General features: G+C 41.4%; 1 protein-coding gene across 13 annotated transcripts in view; it reads right to left on the bottom strand.

The window, feature by feature from the left end:
* Apc (APC regulator of WNT signaling pathway) overlaps positions 1–25,370 on the bottom strand; it is a 100,700-nt gene that overhangs the window by 65,708 nt on the left and 9,622 nt on the right. For 2 of the 13 annotated variants that reach the window (XM_036205105.1, XM_036205111.1), the window contains exons 1-2: positions 10,559–10,598; positions 8,619–8,692 (exon numbers count right to left, since the gene is read on the bottom strand). The exons of 9 other annotated variants lie outside the window; for them this stretch is intronic. The gene's annotated coding sequence lies outside the window, so the exon portion shown is untranslated. Of the gene's footprint in view, positions 1–8,618; positions 8,693–10,558; positions 10,623–25,370 lie in introns of those variants that run through there. 2 more of the 13 variants (XM_036205108.1, XM_036205104.1) reach the window with 2 other exon arrangements.

Below are 25,370 nucleotides of genomic sequence, written 5' to 3'. Positions count from 1 at the left end.
AAGAAGAATATACCTCACTCACTGTAGCTCTAACAACCAATGCAGATCTCTGCACTGTCTTTCTCCTCTTCGCTAGGCCTCATAGTGACATTCCTCCTTTCTCACACTCTGAAAATAAATGGCCATGTATGCAGTATGGAAGCTTGTGGCTAGCTCTAAGGTGGCCATTACAGTTAAATTATGGGAGGCAGGGTGGCGAACCTTTGTGTGTGTGTGTGGGGGGGGAGGGGATGGAGGACAGGGTCCCACTATGTAGCCTGGCTGGTCTAGACCTCCCTATATAGACCAGGCTGACATCACAATCACTGAGATCCTCCTGCCTCTGCCTCCCAGGTGCTAGGACTAAAAGCCTGCACCACCATGCCAAGCTGCTCATATTTTCTGTATGGGAAAATAACAAACATTATAAGCCTTTGTAGGCCAACATGATTCTGCTACACCTTCTGGTCTTTGTAGCATAAAAGCATCTCAGAACACAAAAATGGGAAGGCATGAATATCTTCAAATAAAGCCAATTTATAAAAACTGGTAGCAGTTTGCAAAACCCTGGCATCTATTCTGATTTTTCAAACATTCAAGGGTGGCCCACATAGCTTCAAAGGCTATTAAGAAATTTCGAAAATTAGTATTTACTTTTAACTAATGAGAGGTAATCCATCATGCCAAAAAGAACAGTGAACTAGGAAGTCTCATCTCAAGGCCATTGATTTTTTTTTTTTAATCACTTCATTTCCTTATTGTTTTAGTTGCTTCTTATGCTTTTGAGGTTGTAAGTTCACATTTTCGAATACTTAACTATCATGCAGGTATCCTAGGAGACAGAAGATTTCCAATCCTAGATAGGAATAAAGCATGAATGAGTGGTGTTTACTTCAGGAATGAAGATTGGTCAACATTATAGAGACTTGTAGTTGACTACTTCAACTACTATCAGAGAAGGCTTGAACCAGAAATCCCATTTTTATATTCATTCATATAGAATTGTATATCAAATCAATTACATTCATAATATTGAATCATTTATTTTTCACTGAACAGAAATGTAAAGTTATAACCCAACTGTATTTTATTTCTATTAATTTGGGAGACTTAAATTTCGATGACACTAAATCATACTGTCTCTCAGGACTCTCCATTTGGCCCCTAAGTAACATTTCCTAGATTCCTCCCAAGAAAGGACGGATGCTTTTCATGGCAATTTGTTTTCTTTTCCCAATTCGAATTTCTATGAATATCACCACTCACACGAAATCACATGTCCTTTACACGGCTAATCTTTTCAGATTATCAATACTACGAGTTTTAAGTTCTTCTAGCAGTTCTATTCATATACAATTGTGAGCAAAGACACACTCTGCCTTGCTTCCCAATATTTACATCTCGTTTCTTTTTGTTATATTAGTTTGAAACTACACAATGGTGTATAAATTATCTTGTTCCTGATTTTAACAGGAATGGTTTACTAGTTCAGAATTTAAATTTCTTATGCTTAGATTGCCTGACATTTAAGCACATTTAGAGACTTTTCTTTTTTATAAAAGTTTTATAAGGGGTAGCTGAATCCTTTTTTCCTCTCTGAATTATGTTTTTCTAATGTTGGGCCATCCTCCATTCCTGAAACAAGTCCTACTTGTTCAGGCTTTATTCTTTTTTCAGTATTTCAGTGTCTTTTTAATGAGGAGACCCCCACCCCTCTCCCTCTGTGTGTGCGTGTCATCTGTGTGCATGTCTTCCTGGCTCTGCTTCCCAAGTGCTGGGATTAAGGGCATGGATATTAATTTCCTTTTAGTAACACATTTCTTACATTGGTTTCCTTGCTAACAGAACTGTTATGGGCACCAACTCTTCTCTGATTACAGCCCCGACAATGGTTCTGAGTCAGAGTATCTAAGTGCCCATTTTGTTTGCAGACAGCTCATCATTTCCTCTTCCACCAGACCAGTGGCTCCCCATCTTCTCAATGCTGCACCCTTTATACAGCTCCTCATGCTATGGTCACCCCCAACCATAACACCGTTTCTGTTGCTACTTCCAAACTAATTTTGCTGCTGTTATGAACCGTACTGTAAATACCTGTGCTTTCTGATGGTCTGAGGCGGCCCTGTGAAAGAGCTGTTGACCCCAGGTTGAGAACTGCTGATCTAGGTGCCATTTCAAGGACTTTCTCATCTGGGAGGTGTGAAGGGAAGGCTCCACCCTTTCATATCATTTACTGCCTAGGAGACCGGCTGCAGACTATGGAAACTACTAGGATTAATTTTTTTAAGGTTTGATTGGTACTCAGGAACATGACTAATTTTCATAAATATTTATCAAAACAATTTTGAGAGCATATAAAATTCTCAAAATTCTACACCTTGTTTCCTAGCTATGACATATTATTATTTAACTCCTCTACACATGCCCTTACTTTTGCATGTCTGATAGATGAAATCCAGATAGTATAAGCCATATTCTGTAAATGTACTAAGTCCATTATGTGCTAAGTTGTTTCTTTTTTTTTCTCGTTTTTTTTTTCTTTATTATTATGTGTTTTAAATTTTATACATCAGCCATGGGTTCCCCTGTCCTCCCCACTCCCGCCCCCAACCCCACCTTCCCCCCAGCCCCTCCCCTCCATTCCCATGTCCTCCAGGATCAAGGCACCCCTGAGGATTCATTTAAACCTGGTGGATTCAGTTCAGGCAGGTCCTGTTACCTCCTTCCAGACTGAGCAAAGTGTCCCTGTGCAAGCCCAAGGTTCCAAACAGCCAGCTCATGCACTAAGGACAGGTCCTGGTCCCACAGACTGGGTGCACTAAGTTGATTCTTACAACTACCTATGAAGTAGGTAGCATGCTTCTTGTAGAGTTAAGGAAAATGGGATGTCCAAATGGCAAGTAACTTCCAAGAACTCAGACCAAAGGGCTAGGTCAGGAGGCAAACCCATGCTGGGGTCGAATGCTCACTTTGTATGCATGTGCGTGCACACGTGGGCATGAGTTGTGTGTTTTAACTTCTTTTTGAATGTCACGTTTTATTTTCTGCTTTGTTTGGACATTTGATTCTTTTAGGTCCAGATCAGTTGCTTTACACAAAGGCCTGCTGACACCGCTAATCCACCATGCACATTCCTGCTGAAGGAAGGAGCAGTAACTATGCTATACCTTGGGCTGTTATGTTCTATTTTACTCTGATGTGTTTTATCTCCCCAGCTAAGGCACACACATCTTTAGGAGAGGTCTGTAGGTAATGTGCAGTTTCTGTAATCCCCAAAATGTCCCCAGTAATAGTCACATACAGCGTAAATGCATGAGGAAAAGAACAGAAACTATATACACTATCAATTACAGAGCAAACAAACAGAAAACAAGACAAATTCAGAGAAAAATGAAAGATAACCTCCCATTAAAGAATAGGAGAATGGATTCCTCTCTGTGCCTACATAATGGGATCAACAAATACTGAGAATTTCTTATCCATATACTACCACGCCAATATAAGGGGGTGTTAATGGTGTAACAAACTTTGTTCCTATGGAAAGTATGAAAAGCTAATCTCTTCCTTGTTCTGCAGTACCTGGGGGAGGGGTACTCCTGGAAAGGATAAACAAGATCACTACACAAGGCCGTCAGGCCTGTGTGCCACCTCCTAGTCTCCTGGCTCACAACTCTGTACACCGCTTCATCCACCAGCCCACCGAAGACGTCAACCCAAATGTAAGAGGACAGAATTATAGGAAAGGAAGGGAACGGACAGGCTTGGCGGGATAAAGATATTTCAAAGGGTACCTGTGTCTTTCAATTTGACTATCATCTATTGAAACAGGGGACCTGCAAAAAACAGACAATGTCCTAAGAATCTCATGCTGGGAGAAGGAAAAGGCCTCAGCCAGAGGGGAACTTGTCTCCTGGAGAGAGATTCACACAGTTATAAGAACCTTCCAGATTACTTTGCAGGATGAAACTGAAGTCCAGACAAAGACCCGTCATCCAGGTGGTGCTGGTCACACACATCTTGATCTGGACTGATTAGATGTGCATATCCTTGGTCCTCTCTTTTAACCTTAATCTCACTATAGGACAGAGACGATGGATTGGGGCACGTGCACCTGTGTATGTGCGCACGCGTGTGTTTGTGTGTGTGTGTGTGTGTGTGTGTGTGTGTGTCTCTATCTCTGTCTCTCTTCCCAATGTGGTCACACTGAATCAATCAATCTGCTTCTGCTTCTCTCTCTCTCTCTCTCTCTCTCTCTCTCTCTCTGGTTTTTCGAGACAGGGTTTCTCTGTGTAGCTTTGTGTCTTTTCCTGGAACTCACTTGGTAGCCCAGGCTGGCCTTGAACTCACAGAGATCCGCCTGGCTCTGCCTCCTGATTGCTGGGATTAAAGGCGTGCACCACCACTGCCCGGCCATGCTTCTCATTTTTAATCTGGCTCTTTCAATTAGCTTTAATCACTGAGAATGGGTGACCAGATCTGCCCTGGGGCACAGGTTGTAACCCCAAGTTCAATAACAGGAATACTATGATCAAAGTTCAGAAGTTGAAAAAGCAAGACATATATAGAGGAACACATGATTATCTAATATAGCTAAATACAGTATGGAAGAACCCAGGAGACCAGGAAGGAAGAGACAGAAACACCACTGTGTTGCTTGTGATTAGACTGTGGAAGGAGACTGGCGTTGACTGGGAGTCCACAAAAGGTGTTACAACAAGTCTAAAGGTATAAAGAGTGACTTCATTTCTCAGTTTCCCTCATGGCCTATGTCCTAAGTAGCTAATAAACAGATAAACATTTAACTGATAATAAAGCCAGTATTCTAAATAGATGGTAGAAAACCTATTTTAATGTTTCCAATTATACCTTAAATGACAATTTTAGTCTCACCTTGACAGTAGTACTTATTCACCAAAGAATTATTTTCAAAATGCTTCAGAAAGGAAAACAAAAAACAAAAAACAAAAAACAACTGTGTTAGTATACCTATGGCAAACAAAACCACGGTCCAGAAAGCTGTCCGTGTCCCATCTCCCAAACCATAAATGCATCACTTTACTTGGCTAGAGGGACTTTGCCAGTGTGATCTGTCAGGCCTGGGAAGCAAATTTTCCTGAATTACGTGGGCAGAACCAACACTACCACACGTGTTTTTAGGAGGAAGGAACAGGTTGATGACATGTGACAGCAGAAGCCACGTGTCAGATTCAGAGGGAAATTAATGATGCTGCTGACAGAGTCGTGAAGACAGAATGAAGGAGGCACTAGAAGTTAGGGAAAGGCCAAGGAACAAACCCTTCCTTTAGGAAGTGCAGTGAAAACCATTCCGACCTCCGAGAATGGGCAACAGTACACTGGGTTTGAAATCCGCGGTTGGCAGAGTGCTTGTCGGGCATCGTGTATGCACAAAGCCCTGGTTTGGTCCCAGCGCCACCTATAATCCTAGCAGTACAAGTAGAATAGCAGTAATAGTTCAAGGCCATCCTCAGCTACATATGGAGTTCAAGGCTAACCTGGACTATTCGAGACCCTCTCAAAAACCAACCCACTCCACCCACTAACTTTGTTTTGATTTTTCACAACAGTAACAGGAAGCAATGCCAATATGGTGACCACTTCTCTCAGGGCTAAATTCCAGTGACATCTTCTTGGTCCATCCAACAACCTCCCTATGTTTATACAAATTCTCTGACCCTAACTCATCTTGTTTTGTAGGTTAGACTTAGCAGCTCTCACTAAATAAAGGTAAGACTGTTGTGGGATAATCTTTTTGTACACTGTGAAGATGTGTCTTTGCCAAGGTGCCTTCTGATTGGTTTAATAAAGAGCTGAATGGCCAATAGCTGGGCAGGAAAGGATAGGCAGGATTTCTGGGGAGAGACAGGAAGAGGGGAAGGAATCTGAGCGTGTGGAGATGCCAGTGAGATGAACAAGCTGGCCATGCAGTACACAGAAATAACCGAGTCACAACACGCATTAATATAAACAGATTAAGTTATAAGAGCTAGTTAGGAAAATGCCTAAGCTAAGGCCAAGTTCTCATAATTAATAAGTCTCCAAGTCATTATTTGCGGGCTGGCAGGCCAAGACAGTCCAACTACCCAAGTCAACAGAAATGATGGTGTACAGGCTGGGAGCCTGGCCATAAATGGCTTCCTTGTTTCCTCTTTCCCCACACTGTTCACCGAGGGAAAGTCAGCTGCCATGTCATGAAGATATTTAAGCAGCTCCATGGAGGTCCACAAAATAAGTGACTGAGACTGCTTGCCAGTAGCCATTGGGAGACTGAGGCTATGTGAATGGGCCATCTTGGAAGTAGCAGTTCTAGTCAAGACGTAGTAACTTCAAGATGACCAAAATCTTAATTGCAGCTTCCTGAGAAAACAGAGTTTTCTCATACAAACAAGATGCTCTTAAATTCCTGTTTCATGGAAACTCTGAAACAATAAATGCTGATAATTTAAGCCACAATGTCATTTCAAACCATTAAGTTTTGGTGTGATTTGTTATATAGAAACACATAACTAAGACAATCAGTGAGTAGTCATGAACAAATACACATCATTGCAGAGTTTGGTAAGCAGAATCCAGAAAAAGAAAACCTACAGCCTCCACTAGAGTGATAATGAATACTGTGGAATACTAAACAGCTCTGTTAGAACCACAACTCCATGGACAGGAAGTCAAATGGACAGGTCGTAGAAACAGCAGTGAGTTCAAACATTTGGGCAGCACACAGCAGCAACAGTTCTCAGCACACACATGATCACAGCACTACTGAGACAAAATGGAAGCATACTCTGAGAGATGGATGAACAAACAACATGCAGTATGCATGGAACAGAGTTACTTAGCCTTCAAAAAGAAAGAAACTAAAATACAAGGTATAACTTAAATGATTCATGAAGCCATTACGATAAGTGAATTAAGCCAGTTACAAAAGGATAAGTATATGAATCTTTTTATATGAAATTCCTACAACAGTCAAATTTATAGACATAATAAAGTAGTGTGCTGGTTGCTCGGTGTCAAGGAGAAAGAGAAATGCGGCTTTTATGTTCTCAAAGTTTCCACAAGGAAAGATGAAAAAGTCCTGGGGATGATGCTGGTTATGGATTCACAATGAATTCAACACCACAGAACTGTACACCAATGCAAAAACAAGACACACACCCTGAAGGAAGAATGGAAGGAGGAGGTGGAAACAGGAGAAAGCTCCCCTACATAACCCACTATCTGTACCACACAATGGGGGCACTCTTCCTTGTCTCAAAACAAGGCTAAATATGCAACTGGGTGCTAAGACTAAACGATAAAGAAACCATTCCACTCAACCTTCAAGATATTCAAAAACTATCTGTGATTTCAGACAGGTCTTAAAACAGGGTACAGTACCTCAAAGAACAAACTACTCCTTTCCTGCAAATCAGTAAATATTTCAGATTATATAAACCTTTAAAAAGGTGCCCAGGCCTAACCAAAGCAATCAAATCTCAGTTTATTTTAAGCCTCCTGAAGGTCAGTTCCCAGGTTTTCTCTGGTTCTTCAGCACCTTTCTGAGGTCTGGCATGTGGCTGGAACTTTAACAAATATGTACTGAATCCATTTCTCAAGTGTTCCTTGTCTTTCTAAACCAATGCTATCACATTTCTGCTTGTGTAGACGGGTTCCACGTGGACTCCCCTCACAACAGGAGAGTGAGATTAGAATCATAAAGTGTTTAAACATGTGAAAGTACAGAATCAGTTACAGTGAAATCAGTAAAAACAGTAACAAAAACCTACACTGTAATTCATCCAAAAATTATCATGAATAGCTTTGATTTAGTTCACAAAATATACTTTGAATATTTATGAATTTCTAAATAGGTCACATAATTCTAGGTATAGCAATTAACAATAAATAATTTTAAAGACCTTTTTACAAAAGCTCAGTGAAATATTGAATGTTATACTGTAAAAGGAGTAATCTTTTCTTAATTTAGTCTTCTATTTCTTATTTAACTTGGAAATATTGCAATCTAATACTATAGAAATGTTTATAACATTAATAAAAATATATACTAATTAATGGGACTGCCAAGATTGTTCAGTGGGTAAAGACGCTTGCCATCAAGCACGACTGCCTGAGTTTGATCCCTGGAATCCACATAGTGGGAGGAGAAGGAGAGACCCAAGTCCAATAAGTTGTCATGTGACCTCTACATGAGTTCCTTGGCAACATGCATGCACACCCACACCCACACCCACACCCCCACACACACACGGAGGGAGGGAGGGAGGGAGGGAGGGAGAGAGAGGGAGAGAGAGAGAGAGAGAGAGAGAGAGAGAAAGAAAATAAATACATGTATTTAAGCTATGAAATCTTTTGTAAAGCATCCTTATAGTTAAAAACTGGCCGGGCAGTGGTAGTGCACGCCTTTAGTCCCAGCACTAAGGAGGCAGAGGCAGAGGCAGAGGCAGAGGCAGGTGGATCTCTGTGAGTTCGAGGCCCGCCTGGTCTACAGAGCTAGTTCCAGGGCAGCCAGGGCTACACAGAGAAGTCTTGTCTCAAAAAAACAAAAATAACAACAAAAGAAGTAAAATAAAGGACAAGCTCTCATCCTTACACAATAGATGACCTTGGATAATGTCACATACCTGAATTAGAGAACTGTGAAACACGGAAGATGAAAATAACGCTACATTCACCAGCTGATTAGATGAGAACACATCTGTAAAAATGAGAATGCTGTAAACTCAAGAACTGAGACTCAAGGGGTTGGATAATGTTAGCTATTAAATTTCACTTGTCAGTTCAATGTGACATCTTTAATCCTAGGCATGGTTTCTATCAGATTGAAAAGCTATCCCAAGTACTTCTAATCCTGATATCCACAATTGCATAAAATTAAAACATTAAAAATATTAAGGAATAAAGTTAGGCCTGGCATTCTGATGTAGTCTTATAACCCCAGCACTTGGAAGGCTGAAGCAGGAGGATCCTAAGTTGGAAGCCAGCCTGGACTACACACTGAGACTGTCTTAAAAATAACAACAACAAAGCAATACAAAACAACAACAAAAAAATCAAACAGCTCTAATTTGTCAATGAAAAATTTGCATAGTATTATTTACTCGGGTATAGTTATTATTTTGAAAACTATTGAGACAAAACTGGAGATTCTCTTAAGACAACTACATAAACAACTTAAAAGGGGCTGTCTTGTAAGGGACACTGATCCCGGAGGACTTCACAAAGCCACTGCTAGTCTAGTTCAGAGCCAGGAAGTGCAGGAGGGTGCCAGAGACATGCACAGAGTAAGGCAAAGACTCAATCTGAAGACTGGACACTTTCAGACATCTAAGTCAATTAAAACACTTTATGAGAGCACATTTTGTGAATACTCACTAGAGAAGAGATATATCTAAAATATTTATCTGTAGTTTTATATAACTACATTTAAAAGTATCAAAAGAAAAATAGGAATTTACTTAAAAATACAGGTCTGATCAGGCCTATAAAAATGTACTGTCCACAATTTTTCACAAAGTAATTTACATTCTAATGTTATTGACTCTCGAATGATCTAATTATCGGCATAAAAGCTGGATTCACAAAGGGGCGATCCAGTTCCATACATAATGTATTAAGATTTCCTACAGGACTCATGTTAAACCAAAGCATCCAACATCTCCTGTGATATAAAATCAAAGTGTTTGACTCACTCCACTGTCAACAATTCATAATCTGACGGTCCTCCTACTTTAAAAAGGCCAACTATGGGTTTTCTCCTGTTTGGGGTCGTTATGAGCTGGCGTCTTCTAACAGAGTGCTACTGAGCATTTATCCATCTGCTCACTCTCTGCAGTTGTCTACAGCAGAGAGAGCCCTGCTGCAGTCACCACAGAAACCACCACCACTGCATTCTGCAGCTAACAAAGACACTGGTATCTACCACCCCGTTCTCAGCGAGTTCACCTACACGTTGTAGGAAAGCAGGCGCGTTACTACTCAACGGCATCTCGCCAGTCAAGATCACTTGGTCTCCGCAGTACTACTGTCTTTTCCTCCGCCCATCCCCGGCAGCCCTTTCCACTAGATCCCGCAGCAGCCGCAGCAGCCGCAGCAGCAGCAGCAGCTTTGTATGCCCACTCTTGGCTACCACGTCCTGTGTCCTTGTGGCCATGGAGGAAAAGCAGCCTTTCAAAGGGCTAGGGCTTCGCTGCTCCGCTCGCCGTGAATGTGCTCCATTCTTTGTTGCTCTCTCCTCGTTTCCTTAGATACTGTTATTCTACTCCACTGTCAACAGGCATTACACAAAACAAAACCGCTTTCTCCGCTCTCCCCTCACCACTTCTACCCTCCCCCTTTCTTCCTCCTCTGTCAAAATCCCAGGATCCGAAGCACAGGAAATCCATCTCCCGTGCTGCAGTGGGGGGTGGGGGAGAGGAGCGGGACGACGCCCCTGCCTCCTCGGCTTGGCATGTGGCAGCAGACCCTGTGCCAAGGAAAGGTCACCGGTTTAAGGCAGTCCATGGGAAAACCACCTCCTCCCTCTCCCCGGCAGCAAGCCGGCCGTTGCAGCTCCAGCACCTACCCCATTTTCGAGCCCGGCAGCACCTCCATTCTGTCTCCAGTGACACCCCGGCAGGCTGCGCCAATACAGCCACATGTCGGTCACGTGTGCCTGCGCCCAGCCAATCTGCAGGCTCCTGACTGGAATGGGGAGCGCCCTGGTCAGCATCCAGCGGATTACACAGCTGCTTCACGCTTCTGACCCGCTTCACAGCAGGGGAGAGACCCACCCCACCGCCCCGCACCGCCCCGCACCGCCAGCCGGACACCAAGCCTCCTGGGCGCGCTCACACTCCCACCGCGGCAACCCAGGGAGCTGATGTTAGCTGACACTCACAAGCAGGAGGACCGCAGAGTGGAAAGCCCGCACAGGATGCGGGATGCTGCCGATGGAGGGCAGTAAATTAGATTTCAGTCCCATGATTGAAATGCAGCAGAGAAACAGAATTCTAGTCAGGGATTTACAATGAACAGTCTGACATTACAAATCATTAACTTGTTCGGTAAATTAACTCTAATTACGATTGTATTTAGGGCAGTGACCAGAAAAGTCACGATGACAGAAGACAGTGACTTGCGTCTGACCTCAGTGTTCCAGCCTGGGTTAAATGTTTTTGCTCCTCCCACCCCTTAACTAGTCACTTGATCTCTCAGTGATTACATTTCTTCTTCTATGGAACGAGAGCAAGCATAAAATAGGAGTTAATATATGCAGGGTGTGTTTAAAGCACTCCCAGGCAAACAGTACACACGGTTAAAATTACTACTGACCCTACAGCATAGTCTACATTTCATTTACTGATTTATGAGTTAGACGGGCAAGATTCACATTAAATTCTAGCTTAAATGTCTGATTTAAGCCCTGGTTTAAAAGAGGAAAGTTAAAAAAAAAAAAAAAGGTATTTCTGAAAAAGAGTCTCATGCATCCCAGGCTGGTCTCACACTTAAGAGAGCAGAGGATGACCTTGAACTTCTGCCTCCACACGAGTGTTAGAATTAAGGCATATGCCACCACCCACTGTTTATGCAGAGCTGGACCCTGAACCCAGGGCTTCTTAGATGCTGGTCAAGCACTCTACCAACGAAGCTACATCCCTTCCCTTATCTACTTAAGTTTTAAAAATAAACTAAAATGTAAAGTTCTATATTTACTACTGTACTTTCTGTATCCCCCCAACAGAATGACAAGAAGCTACTAAGTAGCATTTGTGGCAATTCCACTTGATAAAGCATTGAACAGAGAAGACAGGTGCTGGAGGGGTGTGGTGGTAAAGAACTACACTGCAGTTGCACACTCCATCTGCCTGTTCACATCCCTGGAACTCCACCTCCAGGGGAATCCCTCTCCTGACCTCTCAACTGGCAATGCACTCATGTGCACAGAACCACACACAAACACACAATACAATAAAAGTGAAGTCTCAAAAAGAGTAACACAACAAAACAGGGTTATTCTTTTGAAGGTGAGATTATGGGAGGGATTTCTGGTTTTCTTGCTTTTCGTTGTTTTCCTCTATTAGTCTCAATAAAGACACAATATGCTGTATATATTTGTTGCATGAACGGTAGGGCTTCCACACTGACCACATAATAACTGTAATTAGAATTATACACTAAAATCTTAAACATATTTAGAAAAAAATCCTCATAATGAACAAAGGAAACATGAATCAAACTGACTCTATTCTAAACATCTTTCATGAACAGCTTGACTGTACAAAGCCTTTTAAGATCTTATTACTGGAAGTGCATCACTCAGTCTGTAGGACTCATAATACAGTCATCCTCTATGACAAATTCAGAATTTCTCATACAGAATTGACCTTCCAGAAGAAAAATTACTTTGTAAAATAAAGAATGTATTTTAAAAGCTCCTCAAAATACCTCCCTAACAGTCTAAGAAACAATTAAGCTGTTATTCTGGACTCAGGCTGTGAGTTAAGAGTAACTTAAGCTATCACTTTAAGAAATTAATTGGTAGTCAAAACTTGTCTAAGATTTTACTACATGTACTATCACTGAAATTAGTCAGGGATTCAGTGACAAGGGGGTGCTAGAGAATGACCCCAAGGCCTCCTGACACATAGCCCATCGAATGACTAAATTTCAAAAAAAAGCTATGACCATTCCATGTTCATGAACCACTATGGTTCAAGTATAAAAAGCCCAGAGACTTTTATAGTCATCATGGTGCCAACTGGATTATTCAATAAAACTCAATTGTCCAAAAAAGAAAGCCTTTAAGCCAGCTTCCTCAAGACTGAATTTTATCTAAGAATATTTTACTATTTTAAAACTCTAATTAAAAACCTAACCAATCATGATACATTTGGCTAAGTGTGGACACAATGAAGATCAGTGAGTCACTACCAGGCTGCACACATGTAGGTATAAAGCTTTTGTCATCTAGTCATGTTGTGGTCTGCATTACGCATCTATGAACTAAGGCTGGCACTGGGGGTCAGGGTTAAGACCACGTGCTGCTCTACTGTAAGGGCTGGCCCCTTCCTGGACCCTTGTTGGGCAGCTCACAGACACTTTCAACTACAACTTTTCAAGGAATAAGACACCTTCTGGGTTCCACAGTTATCCCTATGTACACATGTGCATACACTCCCACAAAACACATGGGGTAACACAAAATTAATATGGGTAACTTTTATTCAGAATATAACACTTCAGTTAAATTATTTTCAGTTAAATTTTATAGAGTCTGTTTTAAGATTTCTTCTTTCAGAAATACTTTTAATTTTAAATATCTGTTCATTTTTACCAGTTTGTTTTTAGTTAAATGGCTTCATTTGTGTTACTAAATAGGAATGCATAATTTATCTTTGAAAAATTTGAACCTTAAAAAAATATTATGACCAAGCCAGTCAGTTGTGGTGCTCGCCTTTAATCCCAGCAGGCAGGAGGCAGAGGCAGATGGATTTCTGAGTTCTGGGCCAGCCTGGTCTATAGAGTTAGTTCCAGGACGGCCAGGGTTACACAAAGAAACCATGTCTTGAAAAAAACAAAACAAAACAAAAAAGACCAAATAAGATTAACGGGATTATTAATGTTTTCAACTGTATATTCTATATTTTATATATTCATGAAACCTAATTGAAGACTCACAGTTTAGAGGTTAGAGAGATGGCTCAGCTGGTAAAGAATGCTTTTCTTTTTTTTTTATTATTGTATTTGTGTTTTAATTTTACATATCAGCCATGGGTTCCCCTGTCCTCTCCCCTCCCAAACAATGCTTTTCTAGAAGACCCAAGTTCAGTTCTCACAATGTCTATAACTCCAGCTCTGATCTCTTGTCCTCTTCTGGCCTCAAGACACCCATTCATACATGGCTGGCGGCACACACACACACACACACACACACACACACACACACACACACCGCTTTTTAAAAACTGAACATTTAAAGGGCTGACAAGGATATTACAAAAACATTTAAGTCTGGCGAAGAGAGTTAAAATTGGTGCTCCTTCTGACGGCCTTAGTTGACTCTTACTGTTAACTTCAGCTGTCTCTTTACTGAATAATCCAAACAACAGACCTCTGCCTACAGAGATGCAATTCCAGGGTATCTAATGCCCTTTCCCAGCCTCTGGCAGGCACCGATCATGCACATGGTACACAGACATGCAAGCAGGTAAAAACACACATGCACATAAAATAAAAAAATTTTGAAAAAATAAAAAGAGGGAGGGATATAGTTCAATGACAGCGCTTATTCCTAGGTTCAATCCTAGTTTCACCACAACCAAAATGAGACAAATAAATAAAAAGAAAAATATTTATATTATAAAAAGTATTCAGCATTATTTATATTACTAGAATGTTAAAAAACCTTATGACTGCTAACAATAGGTTAGTTAACTGGACTTCTGGTATCTCTCCAAGATGATTAAAATATTGTAGAAGATAACATAATTACATAACTCATATGGTATTATAAAAATACAGAACATTATGAATTTTATATACAATACCAACTAACTTTGGGGGAGGAACTGGGGACTGAACCAAGGCCTTGTGTATTCATACAATGTATCACTGAGCTACAACCCAGGTGCTGCATTCTCTCCAACATTAAAAACTAAACAAAACAAAAAAATTTAAGCCAGCAATTCTGGTGCTCTCCTGTAGTCCCATAGGTGGAGCACCCCACTGCACAATCACCAGGACCTGGTGTGGCTAGCCAACACCCACACGAAAAAGGAGACGGGTGCAGCTCAGGAGCTTGCTTGGCTGGGCCAATCAAGCTGACCTGGCAAGTTCCAGGTTCAGGGAGACCCTATGTCAAAAATAAAAAAAATAAAAAAAGGTAGTGGGCGGGGTTGAGGGAGGAAGGCAAGACAGAAGACGCTTGGCCTCTGGTCTCCACATGCACCCCACCACAATACCCTCCCCGCACACATACACACAAACTAAACCAAGGTTCTATCTCTCTCCAGCCAGGATACCCTGAAATCAACAAATGCTAGTGAAGAGGTGGGGTGCAATGGTGTAAGCTTATACATTGCAGGTCAGGCTGTACAGTCACCACAGGAACCAGTACAAAGGTTTCTCAAAAAATGAACAGTAGGATCATCACAGGACTTAGCTATACCACCCTGGGTACACACCCAAAGCAACCTGAGTCAGCATACCACCAAGACATTTAACATTCATGTTTACTATTATAACAGTCACAATAGATACGCAATCAGTCTAGCTGTCCACCACAGATAAATGTGGTAAACATACAATGGAGGAGTTTTATTTGGCCATAATCATCACATAAAGAGAAATAAGCCAGACGTACAAATAACTTTTTCTCTCATATGTAAAGTACAGAGAGAGACATAGACATAGACAGAGACAGAGACAGAGAGAGAGTGTGTGTGTGTATGACATAAAAAGGCATTTTATAGCGTGCCTTTAATCCCAGCACTCAGGATGCAAAGGCAAGCAGATCTCTGTGAGTTCGAGGCCAGCCTGGGCTACAGAGCAAGTTCCAGGACAGCCAGGGCTACACAGAGAAAACCTGTCTTGAAAAGAAAAGAGGCAGATTATTTGGGATGGAAGAATATTAAGGGAAAACAAATGTTTCCTCTCATGCAAAATCAATCTATCCATCCATCCATCCATCATCTACCTACCTTCCTTCCTTCCTTCCTTCCTTCCTTCCTTCCTTCCTTCCATCCATCTGTCTGTCTACCTGACAGGAACACAGGAGGAGGGCTCTCTGAGAGTGAAGAGCACACGGAGACACGTTTCTGAGAAACTACCCTAGTAAAACAGGATTAAAATTTCTCAATATTTTCAATTACCATAAAATGCCTAGGTTATCTGATGAAATATTTATCAGCTTATAATAAAAATTAGTCCCTGAACTATATCAGAACTGGTAAGAGAGAAAATTCAATTTTTATTTAACTTTAAATCCAAAACTTAGATTAGAAAATAATCAATATAGTGCCTAATAAATGCTATTATCAGAACTTTAAACCAAATTCTTGGGTCAAAAGATTGATTTTCATGCCAATATTTCCCAATTCTATTTCTCTGTTTGCTGTTGTTTTTTTTATTTTTGAGACAAGGTCTCATGCAGCCTAGACTGAGACCCTGAACTGAGTGCGGGATCACAGGCATGTTTCCTGATACCTGGCAATGTCCCTAAGTGTGTACTTCCAAAGAAAACACAAATCCTTTCTCACTGCCCTGTATCAGTTGCAGATGGCAGCACCACCCAGTGAGAAGCTGCTTCCTTCTTCTGGGTATCTTTCCTTCCTCTGGCTTTCTGCTGAACAATCTATGTCTGTATGTCTGAAGATAAACGCTTGTTGTTATAGGCCAAATGATCCAAGTCTGCTAAATGGAAAACACATTCCAAACCTTACCTACTGTAACAGGACGTGTCACTCAGGGCAGGAGACACTGGGTTTCCACACTACTACAGGCAGTACTTAACATGCAGATTTCATTTCATTCCAGTAAGGGAACGAGCCACTGATAGATGGGTTCATAATGAATGTTTAATACTACATTCCAAGAGAGATAAGGATGAATGAATTCAATGCACCTAGTACATGTAAACGCTCTTTCACATCAAATGTTGATGACCTTTCTGGGTGCTGGGAACTAGGTAATTCTGAATGCTAAGCATGACTTCTACCAGACTAATAATGTTTTTAGAACTGAAACATTAATTTTATAAGTCTTAAAAAAATGTCTTTTGTTGGGTTGGGGATTTAGCTCAGTGCTAGGCAAGCGCAAGGCCCTGGGTTCGATCCTCAGCTCAAAAAAAAAAAAAATGTCTTTTGTAAAGGTATTCAAAGTCAGGTAGAATTTATTGAAATACCACATAGGTTCTTTTGTGTGTTTGTCAAGACAGGGCTTCTCTGTATAACATCCCTGGCTGTCCTGGAACTGGATTTGTATATCAGGCTGGCCTCTAACTCACAGAGATTCACTTGCCTCCGCCTCCTGAGTGCTAGGATTAAAGGTGTGTGCCATCACCACTTGGCCCCACATAGGTTCTTTTGTAGAAGTCAAAAATAAGATTCAAGAATTGGACTAAGAGTTGGAGAGATGGCTCAGAGGTTAAGAGCACTGGCTGCTCTTCCAGAGGTCCTGAGTTCAATTCCCAGCAAACACATGGTGGCTCACAACCATCTAAAATGGGATCTGGTGCCCTCTTCTGTTGTGCAGGCAAATATGCAGACAGAACACAATATACATAATAAACAAATAAATCTTTTAGGGCTGGAGAGATGTTTCAGTGGTTAAGAACACTTGCTGCTCTTCTGGAGGACCCAGGTTCAATTCCCAGCACCCATATGGCAGCTCACAACTGTCTGTAACTCCAGTTCTAGGGTACCTGACACCCTCACACCAATGCACATAAAATAAAGTTAAATAGATTATTAAAAAAAGAATTGGACTAAATTTCATTTCACATTCAAATACCTCTCTCAACTAATAACAACTATCAAAAAGTCTCTTGATCTTAAATCATCCTGTACCTCACATAATATGAAATGGGCTTTTTCTTAATATTACCTCAAAGTTCTGCTATTTAATTACAAAAACAGACTTGTTAATAAAACAGGTGGGGGCAGAAAAGGGGCACCTTTCCAAGTGTTCCTCCATGACTGAGACTACAAAGTTCTTTTTACAAAGAAAAGAGAGAAAAAGATCCACGGAGTGATAATCAACTTGGCTGGATTTGGTAACTGTCTCAGAAACAGACTACATAAATCTCATCGGCCTACAAGTAGGAGGCTTGGCATTTTCCTTCTACCTTCTAAAATAGGGGAACCCAACCAACCAACCAGCCAGCCAGCCAACCAACCAACCAACCAACCAATCAACCAACTCTATTCTGGCCCTAAGAACAGTATGTTGCTTGCAAAATCTGAGAGCACAGAGGTAGTGGTTCTTTAGCACTAGGAAACAGAACTAAGCGGCACTCTCACTGTTCAGGAGCAGAGCTGGCCATTTCGCTTTACATTTATAACTATAGACATGAAAGGACGGCCAACAATGCCTAGCAGGGCTACTCTATTTGCTACTCTGAGCTTTTCATGTCTCCTCAAACCTGTAACAAATCTATTTTTACTACCTATGATGTGCTCAGTTACAGACAACTTCACTGAGAATATAAAAGCAATTGGATTTCCTGGCACAACAGGACAGATACACATATACTCAAGGCAACTGGGTCAGCAAGCATAAAACGTGCACGAGCTCTAGTCAGACGAAATCCCAGCAGAGGGCATGTGCGTGTGCGTGTGCGTGACCCCACCACTAGCTGAGGAGCTCCTAACCTCTCGTGGCTGCTGGGAGAAGGTTTTTAAATAATGTGACCCACTGGGCTGACCACACAGCAGAGCAGACCCCAACCCTCATACTAGCTGAACAACACAAGCTGGACTTGATGGAGAAAGAAGACAAAGAAGCAGCAATAACAAAGTTGGGTGGGAAGGGACGGGACGCCCGAGGGAACAAATATGTTCCAAATATACTGTACGGAATTCTCAAGAATACTTTCTTCAACAATAAAAAAAGCTACTGGAGAAGAACTACTTACATAATCCACCGGACATTACACACATGTGTAATTACATCTGTAGCATGTCTTTTCCAGGAGACATAAATGAATGACTGTTTTACCCAGATTCAGAGGCGCTGAAGACCAAAGGAAAGACTGCACCTGAGCCAGTGGGGTGTACCAGTGAGTTTTCTGGGCTGCTTACAGAATGAGCCACAGTAACTCAGGCAGCTGGACCACTGAAGGGCTGTGGGGAACACGTTGGGTCTGATGGGCACTACAGAATGGTGACCGAACACAGCCAATCAAAATGAACTATATGAACCTCCAACACAGAGCTGCCACCCTACAAAGCCTGCCCCCGACCAGAGCCAAACACTGACCACTGGCTTCTGTGTTAGGAACGAGCAAACAAAAGGGTCACTATGGACCGCCAGCCTCCCTCCCATGGCCGGAGCAGCTCCCTTGCAGTGTTCTCAATAAACCTTCCTTCCCACTCTGCTCTGACCTGGTCAATTCTTTGACTGCCAACAACTCCAGGGCAACCTTTCATCTCCTGCAGACTCCAGCACACCCTAAGACTATCTGTAGCTGAGCAACAGTGGGTGGTGACTGGAACCTCACGCAGGCGACTTTATGATCACGACAAACCCAGCTGCCTGCCCTACTGTGTTTTTTTTTCCTTTTGTTCCAATTCTTTTCTCACAGAAATCCCCCTGCCTCAGCCTATCAAGTGCTTCGATTCCAGGCATGAACCACCACACCCAACCATCTGTTTCATCACCTCACTCCCTCTAAAGCTCCTATGCCCCATCAAAGGTCAACACTCGTCATTTATAGTCTTTTCTCCTACGTAATCAATCTCTCCTTTTCTACTGGCTCATTCTCACACACACGGCCAAATTCCATCTTTTTGGTAATAAGAGCTGATCACTCTTCCTCCTGAAACATACTGCAAGTCTTGGCGTCTATGCCATGTGGATGGTTTCCCTCCTCCTTCTAATCTCCCCTAATACCCCAGCCTCGTCACTCATCACCTAAGGGAGAAGTAGTTCAGAGTTTATTCTAGGATTGTCTACTTAACAGTATTTTCTCATCTAGTAGCTTTAAATCCCAAACTATAGTACACTAAATCTCAAACTGTATTTCTATCTTAACCTTATCCCTGAATATTCAACTACTCACCTGATATTTCACTTGGATGTATGAAACATATGAACTAAAAAAACACATGATCCACAGGCTTTCCTGTCATCATACCCTCTTGCAACTGAATATTTCAGGTTCTTCTCTAAAAATTAATTGGGGTGTGTTTACGTGTGCACGTGTGTTTGAAGGCCACAGTTAATATTCAGTACTTCAATATTCAATTCTTCCATTGCTCCTCACCTTATTTTTTGAGACAGGGTCTCTCACTGAACCTGGAGCTTACCAATTTGGCCAGACTGGTGGGCCAGCAAGCCTTAAGGGTCTGCCTCACCAGTGTGGGAATTACAGGTGCATGCTGCCATGGCTGGCTATTACACTGGTGCTGGGGCATCTCAATGCAGATCCTGATGTTGTATGGACTGCCAGTCATCTCCCCAGCTCATCAAAGCTGTCCTGGAATAACAATGAGTAATTTTTCTCCCATTTCCATTTTACAGTGTGGCAGACAGTCTTATTCTTCCACACTATTCTAGCAGCATACTTACCCCAGCATCTTAAATTATTATCTTTAATTATGCAGAATAGTTAAAATTCATACCTTCACAATGGTTAATTTTGCGTGTTAACTGGACTGGGTTAGAGGATGCCCAAAAATCTGGTACTGTTTCTAAGTGTACCTATGAAGGTATTTTTAGAAGAGACTAGAATCTCAATCAGTAGATGGTAAAGAGCTATGATATATGGTCTATACATGATCGCTCCTGCTCTGGTCTCTTGACTGTTTATTCTGGAACCAGGTGCCGGGTCCTCAGGATACCTAGGAAACCCTGCAGAGGCCAACAAGAGGGGTCCAGACCAACACCAACCTGCCGGTCAGGTGAGTGAGCAAGAGAACTTGCAAGTGAATTTCCTACCTCCAGTCACATTGACAATAATTGCTTACATGGGTAAGCAATTAGCAATTATGTTGGTAATTCCCAACACAAATTCCTTATAAGCCTGCCTGTACGGTAGCAACTGAGCTGCCTCAGCCAGAGCTTTCTGTTATCACTAACCATGGGGCCACTTTGAATCTCCATACCAGTGAGATCTCCAAATGAAGTGCTATGTGAGCAGAGACTCTTTGTCTTTTACCATCTGCTTCATAGTGCTTGAAATGAAGTTTGTTGTAGTGCAAACAAGTTATCTATGAAAATCTTCAGTACATCAGTTCCTGAATGATTATGTTCTAATAATAAACATTTCTGCCCTCCAAAAGAATATCCAGGGCAGTTTTTTGGAATTGGTGTTCTGTGGGAGAGAAGTGAAAAGGTCGACAAGAGCTGTCTGTCTGTCTGTCTGCTTCTGTAGACAGCTAGGAGGAAAGGACAGGAGATCTGCTTTCATTTTATACGCACACACTGGCTGTTGGAAATATGCACTGCATGTATGCAGTACCTACTCACACAGAAAAAAACCATAAAGCCTGTCTCTTGACAAAGCTGAATTCTTTCATGTTTAACATGGGAGTGATGCCAACTGAGGAGGTGGCTCAGCTGGTAAGTGCTTGGCTTGTACACAACAAGGACGAACCCACATCTAAAAAGATGGGGGTACTGATGGAGAGATGGGACAGTGGATCCCTGAAACTCACTGTCCTGCCAACCTAGCCTATTTGGCAAGCTTCAAGTCACCGATGGCATGTGAGAAATGACAATCGAGGCTGTCCTCTCCACATGCACATATGTGCACCACCACATGAGCATGTGTACACACACAGTGCGAGGAACTTCAAACTACTTTAGTTACCTGCTTCTAGTCCGAAATCATACCTATTACCTCTCTTTTCTCCCTCCTTCCTAGGGCCAGGGATTGAACCCAGGGCCTTGCGCCAAGTTTTCCACACTGTGCATCTTGGTGGGTGGGTGGGGGCAACTATTGTAAGGTTTAAGGCCAATAAACAAGTGTTAGAATTATGGAAACACCCAAGATAATATGACAAGAAATGATCTATGTTGGCTAATCTAAGTGTGATATGATTTTTAAATGTCTATGTTTAGCCCTTTTTATAGAAAAGTTATCTGAAATAGGTGTTCCATATAGTACTTCAGGAAATGTATTTAAAAAGCATAAAAGATGGTATTCCTTCATCTTGTAGACTTACAAATGGTGTTCTGAATAAGAATGGCCTCCACAGGCTCATGTATTTGAATGCTTAGTCATCAGGAAGTGGCACTGCTTGAGAAGGGTTAGGAGGTGTGGCCTTGTTGGAGTAGGTGTGGCCTTGTTGGAGGAAGTGTATCACTGGAGGTGAGCTCTGAGGTTTCAAAAGCCTAAGTCAGGCCCAGTGTCTCTCTCTTCCTGCATCTGCAGATCGGGATGCAGAACTTTTAGCTACCTCTCTGGCAACACGTCTTAACGCTGCCATGTTCCCTGCATGACTCTCTGAACAAAAGCCACAATTAATGCTTTCTTTTATAAGAGTTGCTGTGGTCATGGTGTCTCTTCACAGCAACAGAACACTGACTAAGACTGAAGAGAGAAGTCAGAAGATTTCTCTACCGTTTATTATCAGTAAAATCCATGCACGATAATCACAAGACAGAACGGAGAACCGGACAGGACACCAGCTACTATGCTGCCACTGTGCCGCTTCTTCGGTCCAAGAGGGGGACGGGGAACCTGAACCAAGTTGCCAGCTGTGCTTGCTCCCGTTCCACTACCTGTTCGTCCTCCTTCCAACAGAGTGCGCATCCCACAGCCCATCTTTTATTTGGGTCACATACTCCCCAGTAAAAACTCTGCCCTTTAGACTGAACCACTCCTTTCAATTGGCTGGCGGACTGGTGACAGAATTCCTGTAACATTAAGACAGCTGTCAAATTGGAGTTCAAGTTTCCTTTTTCTGAGAACCAAGGGCAATTCATTCTCATATAAGAATATATTTATCATCAAAAGATTTTTCTTATACCAATGGTGGGTGCTTAATTTCAATAAAAATGGCAGTGACCATACATCTACTAGAATTAAACTGAATAAAATATTCAATGTAATAAACTGGAAGCCTCTGCTACCAGAACCACAGGGCCTTTAACAGCCAGTATAAGACAAATAAAACATTTTAACTTGCAACTCAATAAAAGTGGAACAGATGCCGGGCGGTGGTGGCACACGCCTTTAATCCCAGCACTCGGGAGGCAGAGGCAGGTGGATCTCTGTAAGTTGGGGGCCTGCCTGGTCTACAGAGCAAGTTCCAGGACAGCCAGAGCTGTAACACAGAGAAACCCTGTCTCAAACAAACAAACAAACAAACAAACAAAAAACCAAAAAAAACAAGCAAAAAAAGTGATGCTGAACACTAGTCACAGAGGGTGGAAAGCTATTCTTTTCACAGTTCAAGTTCAGTCCTCAATATCCTTATAATACTTAGTGAACAAGTTGTTAACTACATTGGGATATAACTTTCTGTCTCAGTTCTAATCAGGGGATCTGATGCCTCTTCTGACCACCTCAGGCTCCTGAAAACTTATATATACTCAAACACACATATATTCATATGTATAAAATTAAATGAATAAACTATTTAAATAGTAACAATTTTTAAGATTCTGTCCACTATAACACTTTTCAATCCTTAAAGTTTGTTTCAACAGATAGGTAATATATACTTAAGTGCTGTCAAAGTGTAAATTAATGTTAGAGAAGACACAGGAGAAATGTGTTTGAAGTAAACTACTGAAAGACAAGTGGAATATAAAATATATCAAGGGTTTTTCTGAAATGAAACTATAGCAAAGACAGAAGAAATTAAAAGAATGAGGTGGGTAGAATGTCATAGGGTTAATAATGTCACAGGGTTAATTAAACCATACTCCAATGTATACAAAAGAATATAACAAGAAAATTGAGCATTATCCTTGTCAGTTGAGCGTGACAAGAGTTTGACAATAAGATAATATGATCATTAATTGAATATATTAAATGCTATGATAGCATAATAGTATCATTTGCTCCTTGTCTGAGGTACTTAATCTAATATAAATTGCTGCTTTACTGAGGTTACTAATTAAGTAGAAATCTTCAGGAAATACAGAAGTTGAACACTTCTAATCTGAAAACCACAAATCCAACTTTCCATAAATCCAGTACTTTTTAAATGCCAACATGACTTGGGAAATTAACACGCAGTCTCATGTAACAGGCCACAGTCAAAATAAAAAATTGATGTATTGATATACAAAATACATAGCTCAGCGTGTGCTTAACATGGCAGTAGACCCTGGGTCTGGTCCCAGCACAATCAAAAGAATATATGTGTATGTACATATACACACCTTGAGGTATATGAGAAATATAAACTAATTCATGTTTTGACTTGGGTCCCATCCTCAAATTACGCATATACAAATACTGTAAAATCCAGGAAAGATAAAAATCCAAAATACTTCTGGTCTCAAGCATTTTGGATAATACTCAACCTGTGTAACAGGCCAGGCCCAGGAATGGCATGGAAATTAACAGCTGCCAAGCCTGAAGGTTAGGACTGATTCATACCTGAATTCAGTCAGGTAGCAAGCTTTAAGAAATACATGCCGGGCAGTGGTGGCGAGTGCCTTTAATCCCAGCACTCAGGAGGCAGAGGCAGGCAGATCTCTGTGAATTTGAGGCCAGCCTGATTTACAGAGTGAGATCCAGGACAGGCACCAAAACTACCCGGAGAAACCCTGTCTCAAAACAAACAAACAAACAAACAAACAAACAAAAAAAAACAAACAAAAAAACCCACAAAGACATTAAATACACTCATATCAATTTATGAAGTCTAAAATTAGCTGCACGGGCAACAAAGGCGTAAGTCATCATGGTGCACTGCCATTGAACAGACCTTAAAGACACTGATAAACCATCATTCTGAGCTGTGCCTAGGAAGTAGTACAGGGCAGGAAAGCACTTCAGGAAACAGTGACAAAGGCACTTCTCATTTCACACAGCTTTAAGAGGCGGGGAAGACAGTAGAACACAAGAGCAATTCCATGCACGCAGAGTCTCTTCTGACTCTAAAACTCTGTGTTTTGTTATCACCCAGCGTTTGGAAGGCAAGTAAGTAAATCGGAAACAAGCAGGAAGCAAAGGCACCATAACCCACACGGATCTTAAGTTAGTATATTCATTTGGCAGAGAAGAAACAGAATCAAGCAAAATTCAGAAATCCTAAGTTTCCTTCTAAGAGGGCTGCTTCATATTTTCTGATGCATCAATTTACCTGCAGAGATGGATGATATCTCATGCTAACAAGTTGTAATGACGAAGTCAAATAACTATAAAATATGAAGGTTATTCTACATTTCCAACACAATCTTTAAACAAGGAAGACTTCCCACCAACATAAAGCCTAGAATTTCTAAACTGGAAGTTTGATTTCCATTTTTAATTAAATAGATTCAGAATTCAAATTCAAATTATGCATTTTTCTTGATGTGTAAACTTTAAAACTCCTATTTTATCCTTGGAAAAAAAAAAAAAAAAAGCACAACCCCCGGGCTGCCAAGATGCCTCAGTGGGTAAAGGTGCTTACATCCAAGCATGACAACTTGAGTTTGATCCCCGGATAAATACGTGTAATTTTAAAAATCACGACATCTACACAGCATAAGAGTTCTCACAAATTACTAAA

Source organism: Onychomys torridus, chromosome 13 (genome assembly GCF_903995425.1).
Source record: "Onychomys torridus chromosome 13, mOncTor1.1, whole genome shotgun sequence".
Classification (NCBI taxonomy): Eukaryota; Metazoa; Chordata; class Mammalia; order Rodentia; family Cricetidae; genus Onychomys; species Onychomys torridus.
This window is presented reverse-complemented; position numbering and strand designations above follow the sequence as displayed.